Source organism: Pagrus pagrus (genome assembly GCF_965226575.1).
Source record: "Pagrus pagrus genome assembly, chromosome: 1".
Lineage (NCBI taxonomy): Eukaryota > Metazoa > Chordata > Actinopteri > Spariformes > Sparidae > Pagrus > Pagrus pagrus.
The window spans coordinates 6,581,549-6,594,009 of record NC_140185.1 but is presented as its reverse complement, the minus strand read 5'-3'; positions in this window follow the sequence as shown (position 1 = coordinate 6,594,009).

The following is a 12,461-nucleotide window of genomic DNA, read 5'->3' as shown; positions in this document are numbered from 1 at the left end:
CACGCTGCCATTGACAGGTTACTCTAACACTAACCTTATTGCTAACGGTATGAATGTAAACAAGCTAGCAGCTGTTGCCTTTTCTTTTGTGGAGATTTAACCATTGTAATCCCAGGGCTCGCCTTCCCATGTGCAAAAAAAGTCGTGTCCAAGTAACAACAACTCGGCCAAGTTAGATAGGCGGGTCTATTACACTGTTTGGTGTGTTACAGTGTAGGTACAGTACACACACAAAATGTACGTGATTGCAGGTTTTTTGTATATCAAGTATAGTATTAACAATTTAATTTATTATGATTTTTAATTAAGCACCCTGTGAACACAACATGTACTAAAATGAAGTCAAAAACTAGATCCTGTCAAAGTCATCTCTGCAAGACAGGGACTTGGTTTTGTCGATCTTGTAATCAAGTTTGTTATTTCCCAACACATTTGCAGTTAAAAGTTCAATTGACATGCAACAAACCTGGGAATTTTTTGAGTCTGGGATTTGGGGCCATCTGCCTGTGTTGCCTGTTTGGCAGTCCAGTTTGGGGATCACTGGTCCAGGATGTGCTTATACTGAGTTAGGTCAAACACTGGAAGCAGGGAGACAATTTAGGTGGTTATGTTTTATCATACTTTCTGATTTCTGGAGTTGCCACTGATTTTTATACTAAAATTCCAAAAGCACATGACAAGTGGGGGATAGAAACATACTTCTTTATATTTTATGGAAAACAAAACCCTCTTTCGGGGTCTAAGTGCCGATGTTCAGTCTAACAAGTTTAACTATCTTGACTGAAGAAAACAATTTTAGTTTAGTGTTATAGTTTAATAAATATCACTATCACTTTGTCCATTTTCACAGAGAGCTGAAGTGAGTAATCCACAGTAGTCAAGTAAAAACACCTCTTTAAAAATCCCACTGACACAAACACTAATAAAAGTCCAGCCCTAGAATGCAACCTTTTTCAACAGCAAGTCATGTGGCTGCATATGTTGATATAAGGACAGGATAGTTTTTTGAAAAACAATTTAACATCATTGTCTGTTTAAAATGTCTGTTTCCTGGCAGCTGATGTCAACACAGAGGTGTTCAGTACATGTAGGAATGACTATTAACAAATCTTTAAACTGAACTGACAACACTGAATCACCATTGTTGATCGAATCAGTCACTTTCAGGAGGTCGAGCCCCTCAGTGGTAACTGGGAGCGACATCATCAGCACAGCCATGATTCAAAGTATATTACTTCCTTTTTAAAAGCTTCATAGATCACAACAAACGTAGAAACAATCTGATAACTCTGTCATGAATAATGGGCTGCTAAGCTATTAATCTTATGTATGGGCTAGTTTTGTACTTAACTTAGCATTACAAATTGGAAAACAAAGCAACTGAAGATACTACCGAACTGCTGACAGTCTCAATTGGGACAGAATGACGCAGCTGTATGAACAGTTCTCTTACTGCTTTACCTACTGAAGTGCATTTTAACGATGATGCAAAAACTTGTCTTTGGGAAAAATGTGAATAAACTGCAAAGTCACTGACAACAAATCTTTGAACTGAGGTTGACCAGTTGGAGAAATGAGAGCTCAAAACATCCATGGATGAAGCTGTCCTCCCATAAATACACAAAGTTCATGTAGTGAGGATGTCAGGGTGGATGACTTCACAAAGTAGTCACATAACCCAAATCACAACATCTACAAAGTATTTCTTTTAACTCAAACTATGACCTTTCCATTAATCTTGTGTGAACCCAACATGAACCACACTGGATTTACTGTTCAGCAGTAATTTGTAACAGTTTTAATGATGTCATCATGCCAATAGGAATGTCATCACAGATCTACTGTATAATAAGTGTTGGAGATTTAACAGCTATCAGCGTTACTGTACAGTCACTAAAGAATATGAGTTTTTTTAAAGCCAAGACAAAAATATTTGTCAAACATTGCTAATACTGTGCCAAATAATTCTTAAAGTATGTGTTACTGATCTCCACTCAACTGGAGAAAATAAGCATAGAAAACTGGTTGAATGGAAGGTTTATTTATTATTTGGAAATACTGAGTGGGGTGTGTTGATGATATGACTGATAGTCAGTACTGTTGGAACAGTGCCAGGGCATCATTGGCAAACATTTCAGCAACATTTGCAAAAACAAGTTGTGTTTTGGGTAATGCATTCATCCTTTAAATTTCTTTAGGACCACAGCAAATACAATCCTGTCGGGTCCAGGATGTTGTATGAAATGTCAAAATTTTGACAAAGTCTTGATTAATAAAATTGTATTTTTATGTCAGTCTATATTGTGACGAATAAAGAAACACTCTGGTCAGCCTTTGATGTCTTAATGATTGTATTTATTAAAATGCTGGTGCTTCCCCAAAACACTTCCCATAGTTTAGAAATTCTCAAGAAAACAAGGTCACAGAGAGGGTCATGTGTGGCTCTTCATTGGTCTAAACAACAGAATCCAGTCTCCATCCAACATGTCAAAAATTCAGATACCCTTAATTCTTCTAATCTTTACATCTAGACAGTCTAAACCACCTCACATAAGTGTGGAGAGGGTATAGAGGTTATAGTGACCACTTTAGGTTTTACATCAAATGACTTAACCATGATTCAGCAATTTGCACACGCAATAAACTGTCTGTGCCATTTTTTGGCTAAATTAATAAAAACAAATATAATGGAGTGATTTGTCTTTGCATGGTAACTCATTGTTGTTTTGTTCCTTTTGAGGATGAGTCTCATTGGGTCATAGTTCCACTGTTGGCCACAAGGTGGTGCTGATCACCCTGCTCTTCTCTGTCAAATCATGAAGTAGGATCAGACTGCTGACCACATGCTCTGGCTGGATTACATGTTGACACCTTTTTTTCACTAAGTGAATATTATCATTAGGAATATCTATAATGACAATCTATGGATAGTTCTTTCATGTTTATGAAAATGTAACAATTGCCAAAGACAGGTCAAATGTGTTATACATCTGTAGACAGATGTAAACCACTGGAGAGAATATTCCCTTAATGTTATATTTTATTATAACCCCACACCTTTCATTATAATTATTATCATAATCATGGTAAACTCTACATTTACTAAGGGAATTTAATGAGCTATAAAACAACCGAGCTGACACACAACCAAATATTGCTTACATTCTATGTGCTCTTACTACAACTAAATAAGGGTTAAAAGTGATATTCAAAAATGTATTGCACTTGCAGCGAGGGTTAAGCTCCTAAAACACTGGATTTTCCATAATGCAATCAATAGTGTCTTTAGGTAGACCCTTCTTGACTGGTAAATACTCTCATCTCTACGGTTTGAAATGAAGATTTCTGTTATAAATGTATTCTCTAAGTCTAAGCTCCAAATTTCAGATACTGTATGTCATGAAAGTGCAACACACAAAAGAACTCTGTTTTAAAAGCACAATAATCACTCACTCCAATCCCCAAACTAAAAAGACAGATTAATGCAGTGATAGTTCATTCAAAGCTTGGTACCTGAGAGTCTGCACCTTAACAACTTTTAAACTAAAGTGGAACAAAGGACTTTTGTCAATAAATCAGCATTACTGGATGAACACGAGATATCATGGATTGTTGGCAACACTAAATGTGTGGCTTCACAGAGTAGGCTATCAATGATACTAATAAACTGTATATGTAACATTTTAGTCTATATGGGGAATGTTGATAACTTTAGCTTTCTCAACAAAATTACCAGTAACAAGTAACCAAATCTATTGGCTGTAAGATTATGTAAATTGTTTGTATGAGTGTTACAGAAAGAAAGTTTACCTACAATTCAAATGGAATGCTCGTGCTAGGCAAATTAAGATCTTTATTTCACGAGGCAGTGGTGGTCATACTGTTTCTGTCCACAGGGACCGCCAGAGTCAGGACAACATTGTTGCTGCTTTAAGCAACCTAAGACCTCTAATATTGTGTTAACTTTTAATTCCATAGAACATTGAAGAGGCCTTTATCTCACCTGCTCTGTGCCTTACACTTGTGTTAGTAAAAGTGTAAACTTACATTGTTAAAAAGAAAAAAGTTTCAGTTCATGTTATATCAGAGGAGGCAAGTTATTTTGTGCTGGAGGAATTTGTATCTTTGCCTGATACCACAAAGAGAGTTCCTCTCTGCTGGAAAAGATCAGTTGAGGGATGAGACGAGGGTTCAGCTGGTATGGGTCTTTAGATCTCTGAAGATCACGCAAAATTTGAATGACTCTGAATATAAGCAAGAACAGAAATAATAATAAGCTTTATTTCTTCAGCAGTGTTTATATGAATAATCGTCTTCTCTCAAGTAATCTCTAAAATCTCAAACAACAAAACCATAAAAAGGTCTAAAATTGGGTTCTCTGGGTTCCCACACAGTGTGAGGCCTGTATCAAAAGTATGAGCCAACCAGCCTGGCAAACAGTTATAAAGCTAAAAGCAGAATACATGGCTGTGCTCTACCAGCTCGGAAAATCACTTGCCTCCATATAAAGAGCCATCTGCGGTCAGATCAGCAGCGATTCTCTCTGAGCACTGTGCTTCGCTCTGACAGGGACGCTCAGGTCAAAACACTGATTTTCCAGAGAAAAATGCACATCATCATTTTTTTTTACTCAAGTCAGTAATGGTAGTAAAATCTCTCATTTGACAGCTGTCCTGCTAGGTGTCACGTAAATACTCCTGTCCTCCTCCTGACATGAAAGTCAGCTAATATTATATATTTAATATAACCTTGTACATGTATATCTGAATGTGTTATGACAAGTATTGTAGAATGCTGATATGATACATACAGTCATGGTCGAAAGTTTCCATCCACTTGTAAAGAACATGTATATCATAGCAGTATTGAGTTTTCTGTGATGGAATGAGTGGAACACAAACTACTTTGTCACAAAAACATTCATGTGGTTTGGTTCAATAATGAATTATAGGTCTTCTGAAAATGTGACCAAATCTTCTGGATCAAAAATATACATACAGTAATCCTAATATTAGGTTATTTTGGCCATTTTCTCCTCCAAACATATTGCTGACCATTGGGGCCAAACAACTCAATGTTTGTTTCATCTGACCAGAGTTTTCCTCCAGAAGGTTTTTTCTTTGTCCATCTGATCAGCAGCAAACTTCAGTCGAGCTTTAAGGTGCTGCGTCTGGAGCAAGGGCTTCTTTATTGTACAGCAGCCTCTCAGCTCATGTTGATGTGAAACACACCTCACTGTGGACACTGACACCTGTCTTCAAGCAGCTTCTAAATCATTGCAGACTTGCTTTTTGGTGGTTTTTGGTTGACTCTTGACCATCCTGACCAGTTTTCTCTCAGCAGCAGGTGATAGTTTTTGTTTTCTTCCTGAGCGTGGCAGTGACACAACTGTGCCATGCACTTTATACTTACAAACAGTTGTTTGCACAGTTGCTCTTGGGACGTGTAACTGCTTTGAAATGGCTCCAAGTGATAGTTTTAAATAGTTTTTTAGAGTCAGTCTTGAGTGGGATATTCTTGGAAGACAACCAAACTTTCTGACCTGGTTTGAATTCTGGTATTGGGAGGCGGCAACGGTTGGCAATGCGCCAATTTTGGTCAACAGAGTGAAGTACGGCAGAGCGGCTGTCTCCTAAGGCCTTACAGCAACAGCAGAGGTGAACTGATGGAACTGCCAATTCGCTCTCCTGAGAGGGAAAGAGAGGTGGATGATATCCCAGAGAAGCCTTAAAGGGGGACATACCTGTGTCCATGCTGGTTAGGGAGTTTTGGGCGTACTCAATCCAGGCCAGGTGGGTACTCCAAGAGGTGGGATTAGTGACAGTAACACACCTCAGGGCAGGCGATAAGCTGATTATAGCACCAAGAGCTAGACAAAGTGCTTTCCATACCTGGGACATGAACTGGGGTCCTCTATCTGACACTATGTCCAGTGAGATGCCATGTAGATGGAAAATATGATGGGTAAGGAGGTCTGCTGTCTCTTGGGCCAGGGGTAGACTGGGGAGAGCCACAAAGTGTACTGCTTTAGAAAAACGATCCATGACCATGTTACCTTGTGAGGGGGGCAGTGATGAAGTAGAGGGCGCTGTGGGACCAAGGATGACCAGGAATGGGGAGTGGTCAAAGCGGACCAGTGGGGGGTTGATGAGAGGACTTCCCGCGTGCCCAGATTTTACAGATGGCAACATAGGCACAGACATCAATTGTTCAGATTGCTTCAGTTGCCACCAGAAATGCTGCCTCAGGAGGGAGAGGATGCGTTGGGAAGTATGAATTCAATGCACGACCTGGGAATGGACAGATTCAGGTGCAAATATGCGGTTAGGTGGGTTGTTACCTGGGTTAGGCTGCTGCTGCTGCTATGCCCTTCTCACCCCACTTTCAATCTCCCAAGTGAGGACTGTGAGGACACTAAACGGGTTGAAGGAAGGACGGTGTCTAGTGACGCTGGTGACTAGAGTGATTAAGATAGGACAGCACCAACACCAACATTAAAGGCATCAACTTCAACAATAAACTGACAGGATAGGTCTGGTTGATTCAGAATGGGAGCAGAAGTGAACAGTTTCTTCCCCTGAGAAATGGCTGATTCCTCTTCAGGAAGACAGGAGAATGGAATGGAGGAGGGTGTGAGTTTAGTGAAGGGTGCTGCTACCTTACTGTAGTCCCTTATGAAGCAGCAGTAGAAATTGGTGAAACCCAGGGACTGGTGGAGTTGCTTGCGGTTGGTGGAAGCTGGCCACTCAGCCACAGCTCTATCTTTCTTACAGACAAAAAGAAACCTGCCCCAATGGGGGAAGATGAAGGACGGATCAAAGAAGCAGACAGAGAGTCATTAATATATTTCTCCATAGCTTCTCTCTCGGGAGGGACAAATTATAACACCTGCTGGAAGGTAAATTGGCACCAGGGAGGAGGTCAAAAGCACAATTGTAGGGGCAGAGTTTGGACCAAATCTTTACTGAAAACCTGGCTGAGATCATAGTATCCAGTTGAAATGGCTGATAAATCTGGGGGTTTGGGTGGTGACAAAGTGCTGGCCTCTGGTGGTGGCATGGCAGATTGCAGACGAGAGGAGTGACAAGAGCTCCAGCTGAGGATTTCACCAGCTGACCAATCAATGTGTTTTTCATGTAGGGGCGCCATTGGGCGAAAAGCCTCCTTTTTCTCACAATCAGGTTTAACACCCTCACTTGTCAACAGGTGTCCCACATATGAGACCTCCAACACGCTGAAACAGCACTTGTCAGGGTTCAGCTTCAGACCGATAGTCAGTATTCTGTCCAGGACTTCTTGGAGGCGGATATCATGCTCCTGCACAGTTTTGCCCCAGACCAGAATGTCATCCACTATGATCTTGCATGGTAATCCTGCAAAAAGCTGCTCCATGCATTGTTGGAACTGTAGAAATGCCATAGGGCATGCTGAAGAAGTGGTACCGGCCAGCTGGAGTTAAGAAGGTGGTGAGTCTTGATGATTCCTCATTGAGTGGAACTTGCCAAAACCCACACTTTGCATCCAGAACACTGAACACCTTGGCTCCTGGTATATCTGCAATGACCTGCTCCACAGTTTTCATAGGATGGTGGGTTCTGAGGAGTGCTTTGTTGAGGTGTACTGGATCCAAGCAGAGCCTGACTTTTCCATCTTTCCTGCTGGCAGCCACCATGTTTGAGACCCATTCAGTGGCTTCCACAACTGGTGTGATGACCCCTAGTTTGGTCATCCTTTCAAGTTCCGCTATTAATTTGTCCTTAAATGGCAAGCAGCACACATCTAGGTGCACATATGAGCAGGGGTCTAAACTCTCAATGTGGAAGTTGCTTGTGAGCCTGTTGGTGCCTGTGAGTCCAGCTCATTTACTCTGTGCATATATATCTTCTTCTCTGTGTGTTTGAAGATTTGCTGGAAATTGTTTGGCTCTACAACACCTGGAGAAGTGGTTCCATTTCCCACACGCATTGCAGTGCTTATTGAAAGCAGGGCATTTATTTCTGTCAGGTATGTGCTTTCCACCACAGTTTGAATAGAGACCATGTGGTGTGTATAATTCCTCCTCTTTCTTTAGCTCTTTTTTGCCTGGTTCTGACTGCTCATGTAACATGAAAAGCTCTATGGCGGAGTCCAGCATGAGGTCTTTCTGCTTAAGCAACTGTGAACACAGGGCGTCGCTCTGGATACCACACACAACCAATTCCTGAATAGTTCATCAGTGAGCCAAAGTTGCAGCTTTAGGCCAGCAGTTGAAGTGTAGACACATATGACTGTACACTTTCCCCGAGTTTTTGAATCGCAGTGTTAAATATGTGTCGATCCATTATCACGTTTTTCAGTGGCAGACATATAGCATCAAACTCTACCTTGGGATCCTCTCTGTCCTCGTCATCTCCAAATGTGAGGGTTTCATATTTATCCAAGGCTTCGGGACCAGCAGAGTTGAGGAAAGTGTATGCCTGAACTTTTTTTGAGCTAGCAGACTATGCAGTACACTCGCCATTCCTTCCTAAACTTCAGCCAGTTGTCTGCAATATTCTGGTGAAAAACCAGTGGGTTGATACAGCGGAGTACTTGCACCATTATGAAACCATGTAGATGTGCAACATATCCCGGAGGCACTTTTGAAGAACTTATTTGCCACTCTCTTTATTAGCTTCACAGCAACTTCACGTACTAATGTTAACAACCACAACTTCCTGTTGTCTGTTAGAAGAAGTGATCCCCCGTGACCCAGTTGCCAGGCAACCATGACAACACACTCAACAAGGGAGTTGAGCAAGGAATGCCAGCTGACATGTTTTTAAAACATGAAAGTAGAGTTGAAACGTTAAACATGTTTATAGGACACAAATGTATTAATATAAGCCTGAGTCATGTTGCCATCTTGGCTGGCTCCTTGCTGCAGTGAAGCACAGGTGTACTCCATGACTCCTGTGACATCACTGTTGGGTGTGCAACACAACACATTTAAGACCACACCTATTAATGTTCCTGAGTGTGATCGGGTCACACTTGAGAGAGGCTTTAAACAGAGAGCAGCAAAACACTGCTTTTCAGCCTGGTGTTAAGTTACTCTTTAAGAGGAGATCTCTTTGTGGCTGGTATGGACAGGAGAAGAAATTACAGCATGCAAAAACTCTTTCAAGTATACACTACTAGTCAAAAGTCAAACCACACCTTCTCATTCAATAGTTTTTCTTTATTTTTATTATTTTCTACATTGTAGATCAATACTGAAGACATCAAAACTATGAAGGAACACATATGGAATTATGTAGTATACAAAAAAGTGTTAAACAAACCAGAATATGTTTTATATTTTATATTCTTCAAAGTAGGCACCTTTTGCTTTGATGACAGCTTTGCACACTCTTGGCATTCTCTCAATCAGATTCATGAGGTAGTCACCTGGAATGGTTTTCCAGTCTTGAAGGAGTTCCCAGAGGTGCTGAGCACTTGTTGGCTGCTTTGCCTTCACTCTGCGGTCCAACTCATCCCAAACCATCTCAATTGGGTTTAGGTCGGGTGATTGTGGAGGCCAGGTCATCTGACGCAGCACTCCATCACTCTCCTTTTTGGTCAGATTGCCATTACAAAGCCTGGAGATGTGTTTGGGTTCATTGTCCTGTTGAAAAAACAAATGATGGTCCCACTAAGTGCAAACCAGATAGGATGGCATGTCGCTGCAGAATGCTGTGGTAGCCATGCTGGTTAAGTGTGCCTTGAATTTTGAATAAATCACCAACAGCGTCACCAGCAAAGCACCCCCACACCATCACACCTCCCCCTCAATGCTTCACGGTGGGAACCACACATGTAGAAACCATCTGCTCACCTTTTCTGCATCCCACAAAGACACAGCGGGTGGAACCAAAAATCTCAAATTTGGACTCATCAGACCAAAATACACATTTCCACTGGTCTAATGTCCATTCCTTGTGTTTCTTGGCCCAAGCACTCCTCTTCTTCTTGTTGTTCTTCCTTAGTAGTGGCTTCTTTGCAGCAAAAGGGGCTCTAATCTGAGGTGCTGTTAATTTGTGGTTTCTGAGTCTGGTAACCCTAATGAACTTATCCTCTGCAGCAGAGGTAACTCTTCTGTCTTCCTTTTCTCGGGCGGTCAAGAGCCAGTTTCCAAGAAAAAACATTGAATGAGAAGGTGTGTCCAAACTTTTCACTGGTAGTGTGTATGGGTATGTGAGTATTATATTTAATAATCTTAAAAACAATGTCAGATTTAAAAAAGCATCATTAAGCAAATCTGAAGCAAGTAGCAGCATTTTTGGGTGAGAACGTAAAATAATCATTCCTAGCACAGGAGCACACAAAGTGGAGAGTTTGTAAATTCAGAGTGCTTTTGGAATATAACGTTTTATCATCCAGAGCACTGCACCTCGAGTGTCCACGTGCACTCTGGGCACTCTACCTGACGAGACGGAGCAGCAGAGTGGCAAGAGCAGTAGTATATTAACAGTTCAAATAGCACACATAGCTAACTGTAGCAACTGTGGACTGATGGGTGGATTGCCAGAAATAATTTAGCACACATGAGCAGAGAAGAGTGAGCTGTTTGTGTATATAATGTAACTTGACTGCTAGTTAGTATAGCCTCGTTTTTTAAAACTTATTTTCAGAGGCATATTGTTACTCTACATCTTTTACTGTCATCCTCCTCACTGTCACCAGGGTCTTGTACTACTGTGACGGCCCCTACCGAACTGTGTGATATTTAGGTGTTGTGGACAAGTTACTGTGTGGTACTGTTTCTCTTTGAAGGTGCTTGAGGAGGAAGTGGCAGTTGCCAGCCGGATTAGGAGCACCTGGGCTAGGCGCTGCTGCCCAGCCCTGCTCTGCTCTCTCCCTCTCATGCTCTCTCAGCCAGCATCCACACGCCTTTGCTTTGTTTGATTTTGGTTTTGTTTTCACACTACAACACCGCACACCCCATAATGCTCACACATTCACATTCACACTACTGATACTACTGATTTACACACTCCACATTTGTAGTTATTTATTCTAAGTTATTTGCTTATAATGAATAATTGAATTCTCAGTCATCTACTGTGTCCGTCCCGTATTTGTCATGGCCTTAGAGCCAGGTTATAACACTACATTTTGTATTATGGCTGGTTTTGGTTGGATTTTTCTTTTCGTTCATCTATTTTCTGACAGTTGACTCGTTTGTTTATTCACACAGAAAGCACACGCTCTACTACTTTGCACAGCCACACTCTCATTTGATTGTAGAGCATCAGATTAGATTTACAAACACACCCTTTGTCCCATCACACTGTGACCATTTCATGCTTTTATTATTTAGCTAGTATTTTGTTCAGGTATAATGTATATTAAAATATCCATACAATAACTAGGGGCAGGGGTATGTGTTCTGTTAAAGTGGCAACAGACAACTTTTCCCCCCTAGCATGTCCAAACTGATATTATTGTTGGCACCGCCAAGATAACTGGATTGTTTTTGTTTTCATTAGAGTTTCAAATAACAACAACACAGGACGAAACATGAATTTATTCAATCATTTAGTCAGAAATCATCAGACTGAAAGGTGCACGTGAAGAAACATTCTGGCAGCTTGACAGTTTCCACCCATCTGGTTTCAGGCTTTCCACCAGATTCTGGAACCTGACTGCAGGGATTTTTTTTTTTTACCATTCAGCCACAAGAGCATCAGAGAGGTCCAGCACTGATGTTGGTTGATAAGACCTGGCTCAGTGTCTGCATTCCAGCTCATCCCAAAGGTGTTGGGTGTGGTTGAGGTCAGAGCTCTGAGCAGGCAAGTCAAGTTCTTCCATACCAAATTGGGGAAACCATGTCTGTATGGAAATGGCTATGTTTCATGTTGGAACTCTTTCCTCAGAGTTGGAAGAACTCTTTTGTCTTCAGTATCATTATATTCCGGATTAAGATTCCCCTTCATTGGAACTAAGGCACCCAAACCAGGAAAAGCACATCCAGGCCAAGAGTGGACTAAAGAATATGGTCAGTCACAGTATAAATCAAACAAAAAGCAGTGTTCAATCTCAGAATCACCAGGGACACCATTTGTTGCCATCAGACCATCAGAATCAAAGCAGTGGAAGTACTTGGTGATTCAGCAAGTACTTTGACCCCTGATTCACCATTACTGGCTGACCTATCACAAAAAAGATATATATCAAAATGTCGAGTTTTAAAGTTTATTCTTGACTTGAGATTATTCAGTGTTAATGGCTGTTTCCAAGGTCAAGAATCAACTTTCAATCTCAACTTTCAAGCCTACACCTAACTATAATCGAGAGATTTCTGTCCATCCGTCTGTCTGGATGTTATTCGCATATCTCAAGAATTGTTCATCGGGTCTACTTCACACTGTTGTTGAGGAGAGAATGGTGAGATTTTATGTTTCTGTCAACAGTAGTATGCTAGCTCACGTCAACTTCAAGGGTGAGATGTTTATCGTTGC